This window comes from Canis lupus, chromosome 38, assembly GCF_003254725.2.
Source record: "Canis lupus dingo isolate Sandy chromosome 38, ASM325472v2, whole genome shotgun sequence".
NCBI lineage: Eukaryota > Metazoa > Chordata > Mammalia > Carnivora > Canidae > Canis > Canis lupus.
Window position 1 is genome coordinate 804,926 of NC_064280.1, and position 16,760 is coordinate 821,685.

Consider the following 16,760-nt stretch of genomic DNA (forward strand, 5'->3'; position numbering starts at 1 on the left):
CCTTAGGAGCTGCAGGAAGCCAACCGCCAGCCCTGAAGCTTCCTTTTTTCCCTCCACCCAGCGACGGTTGAACACCGCCACCCACATCCACCTCCACCCTGCTTTCCTTCCTACAAGTGACAGCAAGGGCAGGGAGGAAAGCAGAGAAAGGATTCCTCCCCTCCAGGTCTCGTTCCCCCTTAAGACAAACCAGGGAGCCGCTGTAGCTCCAAATCGGGCCACCTTCACCGAGGAGCCAAGCCCCACCTCCGGCCCAGCGCTGCTCCTCCCCTCCGGCTCCCTCCCCTCCGGGAGAGCTGCTGAGCCCGAGTCTGGCCCGAGTTGGCTGGAGCTGTTGCCATGACAAGCATTTTCTTAAGAAAGCTCTGCTGTTAAGACAGTCCAACGCTGGCGGCCGGGGGGGGCACGAACTTCCTGGGGAACCTTCCTTCGGAGGAGACCGAGCCAGAGACAGCCGTGCGGCTCCCCTGAACCCGTTTTCTTCCAGGAACCCGAGAGGTCCTTCCCTTTGGGAGGGCCGGGGGAGGAGACCCGGCCCACTCGGGCCGTAGCTGGAAAGGCTGGAGCGCAAAGCCGGCATCTCTGGCGTGGCTGCCCCACTGGGGAGACCGGTGGGTGGTCACCCCCATCCTACCAGGTCCATGGAGACCCGGCCGCAGAGTCCCGCCTGGAGAAGCCTGGATCTTTGCTAGAAAGGCAGGTAGGCTTGCAGAGACCGAATCGGCTCGCGATTTGCAAACTTTCTTTCTTTCTTTGCTCTCATGATAGCTTCTAAAACTCCCCGAATTTCCCCTTCTAGCGTGTTTCTTGCCACCGGGTTTGCAGTGTGCGTGTGTTATGTGTGTGCGCGCCCAGATTGGTCGAACACCGTATTTCCTAGATTCCCTTCTGAGAGGCCGTATGATCAAACAAGTGATTTTTTTTTTCCTCCTTTCCCAGGTTCTTGGGTTTTGTTTTTTGTTTTGTTTGTTCTGTTCTGTTTTGTTTTTTTTTTTTCTTTTGTCATTCCTGGGCCTTGGGGGTAGGGCGATGGAGAGTCTGTCTTTTTCACACCCAAACTGAGCTTTTGGAAAAAGCATTCATTCCACCACCCCCCATCCGCTCCTGCCCTCCCCCTCCCCCTCCCCCTTGGCTGGGGAATGAGACGCAGAATGGAAAACTGTTGCAAAAATATTTTCCGCGTCTGTTCCCTTTCTCCAAAGCCCCAAAGAGAGATGGAAAAAAAAAAAAAAAAGAACCGAGTAAGAAATTTTCAACGGGAGGGAGGGGCTGCCTTGGGGACTGGCTGGGGGGTGGGCGGAGGTGGGAGAGGTGGAGGGGTGGGGAGGGGAGCGCACAAATTAAATTTCTGTAGCTTTGTAGAGAAACCTCAGCAGTTTCTCTGCCGCTTGCAAAACGTCCCCAGGCTTTCACGTCTATAATTAGCGGTGGAAGGAGCTGGGAGTTCCCTCGCCCCGCGGCTGCCGAGTGTGGGCCGAGCGTCGAGAACCAACTGTAGGAGTGTCCCTGGGGCACCGCCCCACCATCCCCGGTCCCAAAGGGGAGCAAAGAGCAGGAGGCGACTTGGAAAGTTTGCGGTGCGGGGCCGGGCAGCGCTGGGAGGGAGGCTGGGGTCGGCCCCCGGTGTCCCGGGGAGGCTCCGCGGGGCTCTGCGCGGTCGCAGCGCTGGGAGGGAGGCCGGGGTGGCCGGTCCTGCCCGCGCACTGGGCGGGCTCCGGGCTGCGGCCGCGCGGGGAGGGGGCGCGGGGGGGGGCGCGCGGGGAGGGGGCGCGGGGGGCCGCAGGCGCCTCCCGGGCACCCCCGCCGGGCCCACGGCGACGTGCAGACGCGGAGTCGGCGCCCGCTGGCCTGCGGGGGTGGCGGATGGAGAAGTCGCGGGCGCGCAGCTGCCGCGGCGGGGGAGGGGCCGCGCCCCGGCTGCAGCGCCGTCTCCGCGGGGGGGTCTGGACCGAGGCTGCAGGACCCCGCCCGCGCTCCCGGAGCTCCTCCCCGGGGCTGCCCCTTCCTGCCCTTCCTCGTCCGCGGCCCCCTCCAGCGCCCTCGGCGCCCGCCCCCTCTCCCGGGAAGGAAGGGAAGACCCTGGGGTGCTTCTAGGCTGGGACAGGCCGTGGAGGGGGCCCAGGGGTCAGGACGCGGCGAAGGCCGCCTGGGGAAGGTGGAGGCGGAGCAGGGCCTGGGGAGGCCGTAGCCCCGGGGCTTGGCGAGCCCGGGGCCCTGTTGCCTGGGGGGTGGCCCGGGGGTCCTGGGCGCGGTCAGCCCGGCGGCGGCGCGGGGAGGAAGCACCTGCCTCCCGGCCGAGCTGGTTTGGTTGGATGGAGGGGTGCAAAGGTGGGAGTCAGCAACTGGAAAGAAGGAAGCAAAGGGCTCTTGGAGGAGAGCTTAAATGGGGGCCTGGGAAGCAACAGGAACCAGTTTTCGTTTTTTCATTTCGAGGCGTTGGACGATTGATCTGACTGCACCCCAAGGGCAGACAGCTTCTCCCTCCTTGTCTTCTGATGGAGAAGAGAATGAAGGCTTCCCCCGTGGGCGGGGGATCCAAGATAGGGTCCCTGACCTTGTTCTGTAGGAAACGGAGAGGGGAACCCATTCCCTTGCTCCTGCTGGGGAGCCCCATTCTCCCTGCCACCGTCTTGCTGAGGTTCACCCCAAAATCACCCCTCCCTCTGCGCGCCCTGCCAGCGTGAGAGCCCAGAACCCCACCATCCCAGCAGCTGGCCTTCCTATTTTCAGTGCTCTGGCCAGGGGTAGACTCTGCTCGGTTCCGGAAGGGCTTCTCCCCGAGGAGCAGGTCTCCATCTAGCTGCGCGCCAAGGCACCAGCCGCCTCCCGTGCCACGGCCACCTCCGTATCCCTGGCCAGATTCAAGGGCAAGTCTGGAGTCGAGACTGGATCGAGGGAGTCAGTCTCAGCCCTGGGACTCTAGGCACCTGGCACGGTTCCTGGCACGCACGTTCTACGGTGCTCGGTCGATGTTGGTTGAAAGAATGAAGTGACGTTTTGGAAGAAGCTGGGAATCACCTTCATCCTGCTAATGCCTCTCTTGGCCCGTGGGCTTCGGTTCCCCTCCGCACCGTGGAAAGCCTGTACCCACTGTAATGGTGGGAGGGAGTTGGCTGAGTCAGATTCATCCGATTTCTCTGGGCTTTGGTGTCAGAACAAAGTCAGAATGGGAACGCCCAGTTAGGGGCAGAAGGAGAGGGCCTGAGTGCCAGAAGAAGTAAGGCCGGGGGAGGACGGGGTGGAGGGCCCTGGGCAATGATACTGGGTAGACTCACTCTTCCCCAGCTTTGGCTGGAAGGTCTTCAGAGGTACTGTGGCCCTGGGGCTGCTGGGCCCAGCACTGACTCCTGCCACCTGTCAGCTACTCAACATTCCACAGGAAAATGCGTCTATTTTAAGAATTCAGCTTCTCTCACTAATCTTCATGAACTCTCTTCTCTTTTTTGTCTCCATTCTTGGACTTGCACCCAACACCCAAAGACATGGCTAAGCCCTGTTGGTGGAGGGCCTTCCAGATCCATGAAGCTTTAGAGGGAGGGAAGGAAGGTGATGGTTCTGGCTCCCCAGGACCTTAGGAATCAGGTTTGGCTTGGGTTGGCCCAAATGTTTGGTTTGACCTCAAAGGGAAATGCCCTGCCCTGGGGCCTCACGCTTTTTCTGGAGGAATTCTTCAGGCCCTCTGATGTCTTCTCCCCAGCTTACTGCTCAGACAGCACTCCCTTCCCAGCTGCTTCCCTGCGCCTCACACTTGCAGTTGATTCCTGTTGTCCCCAGTTGGTATTTGGTCAAACTCATTTCCCCTTTCCCTTTTCTGTAGAGTGGGTCATAGACAGCAGGCCCTGGGGCTGGCGTCCCCCAGTCTTGTGTGGAATGTTTCATGCTTCCTCTCCCGACATCTCTTTGTCTCCTCTTTCCTCTTTCCCTTGGATGAGCCACTCTTGCTCCACTGACTTATTTCCTCTGCACATGGTAAAAAAAAAATGACAGGGACTTTTGAGTTCTGCCTCTACCTTAAGCCAGTCCTCTGAGTTCAGCCCATGGGAATGGGAATTGAGGAGGGAGACCAGGCAGGATCCAGGTATGACCAGTGCCAAGGGCTCCCAGTCAGCAGAGCAGCCGTTGGATGCAATTTGTAGTGGGGGTGGCAGGTGGCAGGTAGAGGGTGGGTTAGTGGAGAGACCAAAGGAGAGAAAAGGGAGGTGAGAATTTAGGCATAAAGGGACAAGGATCCCTCCTCTCTACGGCCTTCCCTTCTCTAATTCCTCTCTAGCTGAGGTCTTCGGCCCCGTCATCTCTGCTGTCCTTTCCAAAGTACAGAAAGCTCTGCGACAATTCAGGATGATGAACTAGGATGGAATTCAGTGAGACCATTTGGTCTTGCCTTCCTGACAGATCACTAAGGCAGGGGGAGTGTGAGGTAGTGTGTTTCCCAGTGAGGAGGTCAAGGACTCTCAGGTATAGGCTCAGGGAAACTCTCAGCTCAGAACACCTCTAGCAAGATCCACCTTGGTCGCCAAATCAGTGCTGAAAGTGCAAACCAGTACAACTCCTACAGAGGGCAAGCTAGCAATATCTAACAAAACAACATATGCATTTACCCAGTAGTCCTACTTCTAGGAATTTATCCAGAAAATGCACATTCACAGATACCAGAAGACATATGCACAAGGTGATTCTTTGAGGCATATTTGTAGCAGGAAAGGAAATCACTGGAAACTACCCAGGGCTCATCTTTTTCTTTTTTTTTTTTAAGATTTTATTTATTTATTCATGAGAGACACAGAGAGAGAGAGAGAGGGAGAGAGAGGCAGAGACACAGGCAGAGGGAGAAGCAGGTTCTATGCAGGGACGTGGGACTCAATCCCGGGACTCCAGGATCATGCCCTGGGCCAAAGGCAGGTGCTAAACCGCTGAGCCACCCAGAGATCACCCAGGGCTCATCTTTAAGAGACTGCCTGAATGAACAACAGCACATCCACAATGGAGTACTATGCAGCCAAAAAAAGTGGGAGCCCTGTGAACTGATATCATGTGATTTCTAGGATATGTTAAGTGGAAAATGCAAGATGCAAAAGAGTCTATATAGTAAGTCACCTTTGGGTTGAGAAAGCAGGAGAAATAAGAATATTTTTTTGCAAACACACACATACACACACACACACACACACACACACAGCATAAACCAGAAATTAATTTAAATGGTTACTTATACCATGGGTGGGAACAAGGTAGAGGAGATAGAGATGGGAATGAAACTTTACTGATTATACCTTTTTAGACAGTTTTGGTTATTGCACCAGGTAAGTATTTTACATATTCACAAGTTAAATTAGATCCAAAAGAGAGAAAATAGCAAACCCCAAAGCATGGCAGAAACAATGAAACTTACTGAGTGTCAGTTTGATTACTCTACAAAGCAAATAATTAATTCAAATAATTTTTTAGTTTAATGCCTAGACTCCTGGTAGAGTGCTTATTCTCAGGATAAAAAGAACTACAAAAAAAAAAATCTTGAACTTTATAATTGTGTCACGGTGTTGTGGTGTCATAAATTGGGCACAGTTTTGTGTTTATTGTAGGATAGATCAATTTCCAGAGCTATTGTAGGTAGCTCTGGAAATCAGGGTTTCACTGTGGAAGAAGAGAGAAATATGGGATGGGGGCAGGTGAGACAGAAGAACCCTGTGATCCTTTATCTCCTAGGTCTGTTCCCTGGAAGGGTCTAGAAGCAGTGCTACCCGGTAGCAGTGAACACACTTTGCACCCAGAGGTTTATTTCTAAGTACTGCTTCCCTGTCCCGGAAACCAGTGCTCCCTGGAGAAATGGCTGATTCTAAGTGTGGGGCTGGGCGAGGACACATGATTCATGTTATGCCAGAAAGCTAGAACATGCTCATGTCAAAAGGACACAGGAGTTGGCTTCAGGAGGCTCCCACAGGGCAATTTTGGGGCACATTGAGCATTGAAAAGAAGAACAGTAATAGATTGTGAGACACTGAGTAAAAGATGCCAGAGTCCATTCCAACAGTTCAAGTGGAGCAGGGAGGGAAAACTTAGCACAGAGTTGCCAGCTGAGGAAAGGTGGAGGCAGTGACAGAAGTATGCATGTGCCTGTTAGCAGCCCCTCGTACAATAGCTGCTTCTGGCCAGACTTACTGGTGAATGCTGAAACCATCAGGTGAAAGGCTGATCCCAACACCTATCGCCTCATGGAAGACTTGCTCCCTGCAAAAAGGAAAACCTGCCTTTACACCAGGGAGATTCAGCACTGACTACCCTTGTCAAATACACAAACCTCAGCCATAGTGGGACCACCCAGCCTGAGTTCCTCCAGATGTGCTGTACCTGCTACCACGTCACCTCTATTCTTGTCAAAAATGTTTCTCTGGAATCTTATCATGAGGAGACAAGAGACAAATCTAGAATGTGAGCCATTCCGCATGACAGCTGAGTGAGACTTCAAAGAAGTGGATGTCATTAATAGAAACATTGAAATTGTGTGCAAAAGGAGAAGGGCCAGGAGGCAGAAGCCAGGCTAGATGTAAAAAAGCTAAGGAAACATGATAGCCAAATGAATGAATAAACTTTAAGTGGATCTCAGGTTCAAAACAAAAAAAAAAGGACCATAAGAGACATGCTGGGACAATTGGACAAATTTTAATACAGATATGAGAAGATATGTAATTAACAATTGTTGAAGATATCATAATGGTAATGACAATGGTTTTGTAGGAGAATATCCTCGATCTTAGAGATTATGCAGAAGTATTTAGGGACAAAGGGTTTGTAAGTGATTGTCAAATAGTTCAACAAAAATAATATGTGTGTGTGGGTATGTACATGCATACAAAATGCTAACAATTGGTGATATTGAGTGAAGGGTCTAAGATTGTTTTTTGTTTGTTTGTGTTTGAAGATTTTATTTATTTATTTATTCATGAGAGACACAGAGAGAGAGGCAGAGACAGGAAGAGGGAGAAGCAGGCTCCCTGTGGGGAGCCCAATGCAGGACTCGATCCCAGGACCCTGGAATCACAGCCTGAGCCAAAGGCAGATGCTCAACAGCTGGGCCACCCAGGTGCCCCTGGGGTTGTTTATTGTACAAATTTTTTCAGGATTTCAGTTTTGGAGTTTTCCTAAGCTGGGAAGAGAAGTCAATACCAGGAAGGACCCCTAGATTCCTGGACTCCTCTCCCTCCGAGACTCCTGACCAACAGGACCATCCTTTCTCAATTTCCCCAGCCCCACACAATACACGGAGGGACCTTCTTGACAGCGTGGTTTCCCCTGGGGGCCTGCCTTCTCCCCCTCACTACTGTCAGCACCAAGCTTTCCAGACTTCAGGTGGGAGCAGCTAGGGCACAGTGGGTAGGCCAGCTGGACCAGTGACAACAGGTGGGAGCAGGCATTTCCCCACCATGCCGATGGGTCAGCTGAGAAAGCCTAGGGACTGCAGGCTTCCAGAATCATCCACCTACCTTTTGGGGAAGGGTCTCAAGCTATGAGAGGAGGAATCCACCAACAGTCCCGAGGCTGTTTTTAACTAACCTTTCCCATCCCTCTTGCATGCTATAATATGGTGATTCTGAGAGAACCTGGCTGTGCTGCCCTAAGCCTTCATGCCTGGGCTAAGCAAGGCCTTCTGGGCCCACGCCCCCCCCCCCCCCCCCCCCGCCACACACACACACACACACCTTGGCAGGGACTGTGTACTGGCTGCACTGTCAGTGACCCAGATCATCACCGTGCTATCCACCTCCGCCTCTCCAGCCTGGTCCCAGCTCTGGAGAAAGATCAGGTTTCCAGGACTGCCATTCTCTCTCTCTCTCTCTCTCTCTCTCTCTCTCTGTCTCTCTCTCCGGTCCTTAGAAACTCTGGCATAACTCAGGGCTCTTTTCATGCAGGAGAGGGCTATTGATCCTTCAGTTAATTCCCCTTCTGTCTTGCTAGGGAGCCTGTGAGAGCACAAGCCAGGAAGTTGAAAGGGGGCAGACAGGGTCGAGTTTGTTCTTGCATGCTGCCGGGCCTGCCAGAAGGGCGTGGGACTGGGAGTCTGCAAACTGGTGATCTGGCCCCTTCCCTGCTGTGTGACCTTGACTAAGGCAATGATGTCTCTGGACTTTTGTCTCCCCCACTGCAAAATGAAACCAGGCATGGACAAAGGCATTTCTGATTCAACACTCCTTTTCTACAAAGGGGTTAAACTCTCAATGCCCAAACCAGTCTCTTTTTATTTTAGTGTTGGGCACAATATAGCAGCCTGTAGCTAAGTTCCATCCTTCTATCCAGGATGACCAGAGGTAAGGAGGTCTAAAGGAATCTGCCCTGTAGACAGCCACTCTTGAAGTTTGGGAATAGGACAGGTCCTCAGATTCCCCACCTCACCTGCCTAGATGTTCAATTAAGAAGTACCTACTTGGTACCTTTCATTCTGTTATGTCCTAAGCCAGAAACTAAGAAAGGCTGGCTAGAGATACAGAGGTCCAGGCCTTCAAGGGGTTTACTATCTCCTAAGGAGCATGACATCCCCAGAGTTATTAGATTGAACCATGAATCATATGAAATTGCCAATATGCAATGACTTCTGACCTACAAAAGGCAATTTCATATGGTTCAGCCTCATATTAATATTAATAGAAATTGGAAACCAGTGAGTGCACTCAGTGCTATGGGATAGAGAGATGTTTTCATCGGAACTATGTGTTGGATTTGGAGAAATTTGGCCAACTGCTGGGCCAGCCTTCCTCCCTCTCAATCTAGACTTTTGGCTTTAGAGGTAAACACATTGGCCAAATCCTTGTCCAGACTCTGGCTGAGCTTCCAACATTATCCTTTCTGTTAACTGGCCAAGTCAGCTGCCCATGGGGAGAGAGAGAGTACTGTTCCTCCATAGTGCACTACTCCTGTGCCCTGAAAGCCCTGCTTCATATCTTGGGATGGGCAAAAGTCAGAAAGGAGGAAATGAGGAATATCCACTCTATTCTTGCCCCACCTCCCCCAGTCTGGTGGCAGACAAGAGCAGGATCATTCACTTGAAGCCTCATCTGGCACAGGAACACATGACCTGGTGATGCTTGGATCTGAAGGTATTTGTGGGAACGTGGAGACCCAAATTTAGCAGGGCTCACCTGGAATTATTCTTGGAGGAGGTGATTGCCAAACAGAATCTGAAGGAGGAGAGAGGATAGATTTGGTGGAGGAGAGGTTGGGGGAGGGGAAGTGGGTTGGGAGGAAGAACCGTGCTGCTGCTGCTGCTGCTGCTGCTGCAGCAGCAGCAGAGGACACAGAGTGCCCTGGGGAGTCAGATGCTCTGGCAGGTGAGGGAGGCTGTCTGCTGCTCCTGCTGGAAGAGCTCTAGCCTTTGTCTGAGCCAGCACCCGTGTCTCCGGCAGGATGGCATCTAGCCTTAGCAGCAGCCTGCTGCCTGCGTGCTCTTCTGGTGCTTGTGGACTATTAGGATGATTTTTTTTTTTTTTTTTGATGTTTCCTCCCTGCCTTCTGTCTGTACCACAGCTTTCTTTGTGGGTCGCACTCAGATGACATCTGTTAACATGCTAGGACAGACACAGCTGGCATCCACGCTTCCAGGGGCTTTCTGACCTCGGTACAGAGGAGGTCAGTTACCACCAGGCTTTGGCCGGGGACTGGGGGTCGTTCATGTTATTGAACCAGAGCATTCGAGATGGATCGAGTTGGGAAAATGGTGCAATTGCCTTCTTTGGCAAGTGAGAAAACTGAAACCTGGAGACTTACCTGCCCAAGGACACCAGGCAAGTTGGACAGTTTGAGGCTGAGCCAGAACTGCAGCCACTTCTCCCCAGTCTGAGTGCAGCGTGTGTGACCCAGATCAGTGCCCAACCTTCTCACTACCCAATCTCTACCCGGGTAACAGGGAGGACCCACCCAGCCCTTCCAAGGAGGACGTGTAGCATGGAGAGATCATGTGTTAGAAGCATTCGGAAAATGCCAGAAACCATAAAAGTGCTGTGCCATGATTGTTATTGTTGCTTTTCTTAATGATCAAGGTCATTAGCACTGAAGAAAATGCAAAGGAGAAGCACTCCTGGCACCGCCCTCATCACTGTGTAGCTCCTAATGGAGCTGGGTTTCCTCTCTTAGTGCTTTCCCTGGCTCCTCCCAGACAGTGGGCTTGGCACTGGGAAGAAGCAAAGTGATTGAGAGAGGAAGCAGAAGTCCTGGAAAGGGGTGGGCAGAGCATTCCTCCTGCCTGGGTATCCCTGGCCTTGCCCTTTTCACAGGGTGTGGCACCCCTGAGAGGTCAGAAGAAGCACGAAGGGGAAGCCCTCTGATCTCCACTTCTTCCTCAACCATGCTGAGTCTGCCACAGAGCTCTGATTTGGGAGCTAAGGGTTAGCAGGTCAAGGCTGCTATAATGTTATCAGCACAGGCTGCTTTTATTGCCAGAATCAATCTGTCATTCATTTGCTCGTTCATTTATTCATTTATTCACTCAACAAACATGAAGTGAGCACAAACCATATGCCAGGCACTATGTGAGGATTTGGGGAGAAGTCACATCCAGGATGCAGGGTGCCTATGAATCACCTAGTTTCAGCTCAGGGGCAGGTGTCCTAAGCCTGGGACCACAGCAAGCCCTGAATGGCACAGTGTTCCAGAGAACTGGAATTTGTTCCTAGAGAGCAGGGAAAGATAACCCCTGACCTCAGAAACATAAGGCCTAGACTCCATATGTAGTTGAGCTGAGAAGGGCTCTAGAGACAATTGCAGGGCAGCCCTGTGTCCCCAATGAACCTGTGGCCGGATGGTGAAGGATGCGCCCTTGTCCTTTGCCAGAGGAAGGCTTCTCCTGGTCCAAGGCATGTTGCTTAAGCTGGGTGTCCATCTAGCCTGGTATATCCAGTCCTTAGGCTGTCCCCATCCTCCCGTGTTGTCTGACTTTGCACTACCCTGCTTACATCCTGGAGCCTCTGAGCCTAGTGGGGCTGAGCCATTGCTGGGCTGCCCAGAAAGGTTCTGAATGAAACCTTGGAATGAAAAACTGAATTTCCCAGAGAAACCCTCCAGTTTCTCCTCCAACCCTCACTTCTCATTTCAGCCCCTCTACTCTGATTTCCAGAGACAGTGTGGTATCACAGGATCACAGAGCGGATGTAGATTTGGTTGGAACATATGATGCAGATCTTTATTGAACTTCAATGCTCCCATCTATAATGTGTATATGTTATCATGGTGTGATGGAATGGTGTGATGGACAAATGAAATATGGTAAGCAAAATCATTGCATAAACACTAAAGGGCTAGGGACATATAAATGCTAAGTAAGCATAAGGCTTCTTATTCTAGGGCTGCTTCTCATTCCCCACTGCTCATTTCTTTCTTTCTTTTTTTTTTTTTTTTTAAGATTTTATGTATTCTTTTAAAGAGAGAGAGAGAGTACATGCAGGGGGAGGGGCAGAGGGAGAGAGAGAGAATCCTAAGCAGATTCTGCACTGAGCACAGAACCTGATACAGGGCTTGATTTCAGAACCCTGAGATCAAGAGTCAGATGCTCAACCAGCTGAGCCACCCAGGTGCCCCCGCTGCTCATTTCTGTTCCTTCTCTCTGCTGCCTAGCCCCTCAACCCCACTATGTAGCATAGCCTTCCCTGTTCTCTCACTGCTCACTCTAGATGCTGCTTTTCTTGGGCCCTCCCTCCTCATCTAGATGAAGACCCAACACAACATGTGTTGCATCTTAAATAATAGTGACAATAGTAGAAATGACAGGGATCCCTGGGTGGTGCAGCGGTTTGGCGCCTGCCTTTGGCCCAGGGCGCGATCCTGGAGACCCAGGATCGAATTCCACGTCGGGCTCCCGGTGCATGGAGCCTGCTTCTCCCTCTGCCTATGTCTCTGCCTCTCTCTCTCTCTCTCTCTCTCTCTCTCTCTCTCTCTGTGACTATCATAAATAAATAAAAATTTTAAAAAAATAGTGGAACTGACGATCTGACCTACCATTCATTAATTATGTGCTAGGTACTAGGATTGTTGCATTTAATATTTGAAATAGGCAATCAAGTCTTCATTTTACAGATTAATGAAGGTACTCATATAGCATAAGGCTGAGGTCCAACCCTAGTTTAAAACACATATAGATTTCCTCTCTCCTTTGCCAGAGTGACTGACTGGTTGACAAGAACATGGAGAGATTTTACAGCATTTATTGAATGTCAACTAAATGTCAGCTGCTTTCACATTATGTCACAACAACCACCTTTTGAGACAGGTACAGGATTCATCTTCGAGATCATCTGATTACAAAACAGGAAGAAAAAAAAAAAAAGGTGAGGGGCTTTATTAGAAGTTTACAGAGAAGTACTACAGACCTTAGTAGGGGAGAGTGCAACCGCTGGGTGGACCACGCTTTCACTCTACAGCTGTGTACACTCCCTTCTCCTCTGCTCTCTTGTCCACATGCATAGCATCCATCGTGGTTAATGCAAGCAGTGGGTTCAGCCTCCAAATCCATATGACCTTCCTGCTTAGCTCTCCAAGTAGATTAACTGAGTCTCAGTCCAAAGAGATGCCAAGAGATGCTGATTCCAGCTTAGGTCCTGTGTCCAGCCCTGCTCCAATTATCTGTGGCCTGCTGGAGGGAAGTGGGAACTAAGCAAACATGGCCACCCCGGGCTCTTTTTTCAACAGGTGCTATAGGAAGGAGCAGATGTTTCTAGAGGGGGCATTCCTAAGGGGGCATTCCTTAACCTTACATAGTAGATTCAAACCCAAATACGCTCTTCATCACACCAAACTGTCTTCACAATAGTGTAGAGATGATGCCCTGGTTTCAGCCTCTAAATAGAGAGCATGTGAGTTGTCCCAGAATCTGTGGTTTCAGCTAGGAGGCTTGGAAAAATAAGATTAGCATTTGCGAACCCTGCTATATGCTAGACATTGCATATACATTATTTTTTTAAGGTTTTATTTTTGGGGCACCTGGGTGGCTCAGTTGGCTAAGTGTCTAACTCTTGATTTCAGCTCAGGTCTTGATCTCAGGGTTGTGAGTTCAAGCCCTGTGTTGGGCTGTCTGCTGGGAATGGAGCCAAAAAAAAAAAAAAAAAGAAAGAAAGAAAGAAAGAAAGAGAAAAAAAGAAAAAGAAAAAAGAAAAGAAAAGAGGGATCCCTGGGTGGCGCAGTGGTTTAGCGCCTGCCTTTGGCCCAGGGCGCGATCCTGGAGACCCGGGATCGAATCCCACGTCGGGCTCCCGGTGCATGGAGCCTGCTTCTCCCTCTGCCTGTGTCTCTGCCTCTCTCTCTCTCTCTCTCTGTGACTATCATAAATAAATAAAAATTAAAAAAAATTAAAAAAAAAAAAAGAAAAGAAAAAGAAAACCCAATGTGGGGCTTGAACTTATAACCTCAAGATCAAGAGTTGCATGCTCTACTGACTGAGCCAGTGAGGTTCTCCCTCCTCTTTTTGCATGTACATTGTTTTTAATCCTTACAGCACAACTGTAACATGTTATTGTCCTAATTTTACAGATAAGAAAGCTAACACCCAGTGAGTTAAGTAGCTTGCCCAGAGATCTTCTGGCTGGTTAAGGTTGGGCTGGTCTTTGACCCAGGCCTCTCTGACATCAGAACCCATGTCTTTCTATCATGCAACACTGCCTCACACAAAAAAGGACTGTTTTACTTTGATTCTTCTGGAATGTACACTCCATGAGGGCAAGGTTCCTTAGGTTCTTTGTTCATTGATGTATCCTAGGCAGCTAGAATAATACCTGGCACATAGTAAGTACTCAGTAGAAAATTGTTGAATGGATTTTCCTTTGGTATCTTCTATACTCCTGGGCTTCCCATGGTCAGAGGAAAGAAGGGTAATATTCTAACCCTTGGAGAATGACCTGTTAGGTGTGCCTCTGATCCCTACTCAACTCCCACAGCCCACTTTGATGGGGAACATTAGGAGCAGTCCCTCAGAGTGGAGGAGTCCAAAGGAAAGTATGGTCCTAGAACTATCTATGATGCCTGGCTGGTACACCTGACCTAAGACCCTTAGTCCTGTGAGGGGAAGAGGGGAAAGGTTGATTTCCTGAAACTGGAAAATCTATTTCCTGGAACAATGAATGCCAAGTTCCGCCATCACTAGAGAAAAGAATGCTAATTTCCATTAGGTTTCCAGCCACAGGAGTCAGAGTTTACCAAATCCTGGATCTCTTCCCATGCCTTTCTCTATAGCAATGCTCTGTGTTCTTGGTCCCCCCTCAGCATTCCTAGTCCCGGCAGCACGAGTGTAAGGATTTGGGAATGTCCGGTGGAACTGGGTTCAAGTCTGCCTGGGCAATCATGTGACCATGGACAAATTATTTGACCTTCTGGACTCAGTTTTCTTATGTTCCAGGCTGCTGGCACATAAAGATTTTTTTTTTTTTAATTCATAAGAGACACAGAGAGAGAGAGGCAGAGACATAGGCAGGGGGAGAAGTAGGCTTCCCTCAGGGAGCCCAATGTGGGACTTGATCCTGGGACCCCAGGACCATGCCCTGAGCTGAAGACAAAGGCTCAAGCACTGAGCCACCCAGGCATCCTGCTGCTGACACATCGTAGGTGTTCACCAAATTAAAATTTTTCTTCTTCCAACCCTTCGTTTCTCTTTTTTCTCCATGGATCCTGCCATGAGCCTGCCTACCTGCTCCCTGCTAATCTTTGAGCTCAGTACATATATAGAAGGGTAATAGCCCATTATCCCCCATTAGCCAAAAGGCCCAGAGGCCCCAACTTCCTGCAACCCTCTACCAAGAGGCCCATAGAAGCCAAATGGGTTCCATCATTTTCCATGACAGGTTACCCTCTGGGTGCCAGTTCCAGGGTTGTGCTTGATATTTGTGCAACCACAGTCCTGGAAAATAAGACAATCTTACCTTGTTTGCTCCTGCCCTGCATTCTTCCCCTGGAAGTAGATGCTGTAAGAGCCGATGCTGGGAAGTCTCTTGTCGATGGAGGGAGCCAGGCTGGGTCACAATGCTCTCTTTGCTTGTAGAAGCCATGACCCAAGGATGCCATTACTCCTTGCTCACCCAGGTCAGCACTCAGCTGCCACTTGGAATTGAACAGGCCACTTGAGAAACAGGCAGGAAAGTCCCAGTCTGGGAGCCCCTCATTTCTTCCCAGCACATACCCACACAGAAACTTCAGCTGGCAAGGGGTGACAGCTGGGCCAAGGTAACACATAAAGCAGAACTTGCCTTCCCTGAGTTGGAAGGGGCTTGGCACCAAGTGGCTGGGTTGGGTTCCAGTTCCTGTTTCTGCTTCCTATGGATCACTTAAGTGTTCCAGGCCCTCTGGGAGTGGGGGACATTCTCTGATTCCCTCCCAGTTTCTCAAGGATGGCATCCATTAATGGGAGATGCTTTCAGAGGAAATGAGGGTGTGAATTTTAGCTAAGAGTTCATGTGACCTATGGCAATGTGGTTGCCAGGCTGCGTCAGCTTCTGGCCGCTTCTGGCTACAGCGTCAACTGAGCCCACTCACAGCCTGTGAGCTGCTTGGAAGGAGGGGTGGTGCCTTAGTCATCTCTGAACACCCTGTGTTTAGCACAGCCCTGGGTTCATAGGATGATCATTGCTAAATGTTGGATGGGTGGATGAATAACTGAATAAACAAATAGAATTTTTTCATCAAACTAGAGTTGAGATCATAGCAAAGTTTACCTTCTCCCTTCCCAGGGTACCATCCCTGTTCAACAGTTCATCATCTGGTGCCTGCATGTGGCAGAGGCCTCCTACTGACAGGCAGGGGCCTCTAGAGGAATGAGGTCTAGATTAGAAGTTGGGACACCTGGGATTTGAACCATTCACGTTTGCTTTTTGGGAAATCACTGAAATTTGGGAAATCACTGAAAACTTTCTTTCCAGGCTTCAGTTTCTTCCTGTGTAACATGAGCAGTTTGACCTAAATGTACTTCAAGGATGTTTCAACTCTCAAATTCTCTGCCTTCTCCTAACCAAACAACCCTACTGATGAATGAGAACTAGCTACCAAATTTTTAAAATCTCAAAATTTCAAATTGAAATCCAAATTTCTTGCTTCGTCTCCAAAGTCAGAAGTGCTGACCCCACTGGCCCCACCTTTTTCTCATGGTGACGATTAGCAGGAGCTGAGGACCTGCTGCCACATTCAGACAAATGTTTGCCCAGTTCCTTCTCCCCCCTTACCTAATACTCAGCCTGCTTTCCTTAGTTTTGTGCCTGCCTGGTCCTTCTAAGTGTGGAGGCAAGGGCACCGAGGATGGGGTGACAGCCCTTCGAAGCAGCTCATCCTTAGCTGGGCTTAGATGGCAGAGACTGGAAACAACTTCCCAGAAAGTGGGGTGATTGGTGCATGAACAGACACAATAGTCAGTGCCCCAGGAGGCTTAGCATAGGGATTTGGCACCCCAGAATTGTTGAGCCAAGCTGCATCTCCCCCTCTTTTATCTCCCTCCCTCCTCTTTACCTCCCTGCCCCTCCCAGGCCCTGGACCCATGCCGGGAGTATAACTCTGTATAACTGTGTTGGTATAACTCCATAGCCACCACTTCAAGGTGGGAGGAGGTCTGGGGCCCCATTACAGAATTTTCACAATGGTGGTAATTCCCTTTTTGCTCCTTCCTGCTGTCCAACCTCCACGAGTGTCTTTGGCACAAGGCAGGACAGGGCATTAGAAGGCCAACTGCTCAAAAAGCCACGTGAGACGATCCTGGATCATAGCTCTATTTGGATGAGTGGAGCGCACATTCTCCTGCTCACCAGCTCAGC

At 50.4% G+C, this 16,760-nt stretch overlaps 1 protein-coding gene and 1 long non-coding RNA gene across 8 annotated transcripts in view; one reads left to right on the forward strand and one right to left on the reverse strand.

The window, feature by feature from the left end:
* Nucleotides 1-201: 201 nt before the first annotated feature.
* The window catches only part of ATP2B4 (ATPase plasma membrane Ca2+ transporting 4), a 98,598-nt gene continuing 82,039 nt past the window's right edge, over nt 202-16,760 (forward strand). For 2 of the 7 annotated variants that reach the window (XM_025421209.3, XM_025421208.3), the window contains exon 1: nt 208-700. The gene's annotated coding sequence lies outside the window, so the exon portion shown is untranslated. Of the gene's footprint in view, nt 701-11,098; nt 11,248-16,760 lie in introns of all 7 variants that reach the window. The other 5 variants (XM_025421207.3, XM_025421206.3, XM_049106935.1 and 2 more) reach the window with 4 other exon arrangements.
* On the reverse strand, nt 12,163-15,463 carry LOC125754551 (uncharacterized). The gene is made up of 2 exons (XR_007409150.1): nt 14,886-15,463; nt 12,163-12,607 (listed from the first exon to the last, which is right to left on the reverse strand). It is a non-coding gene; the product is annotated as an uncharacterized LOC125754551 (long non-coding RNA).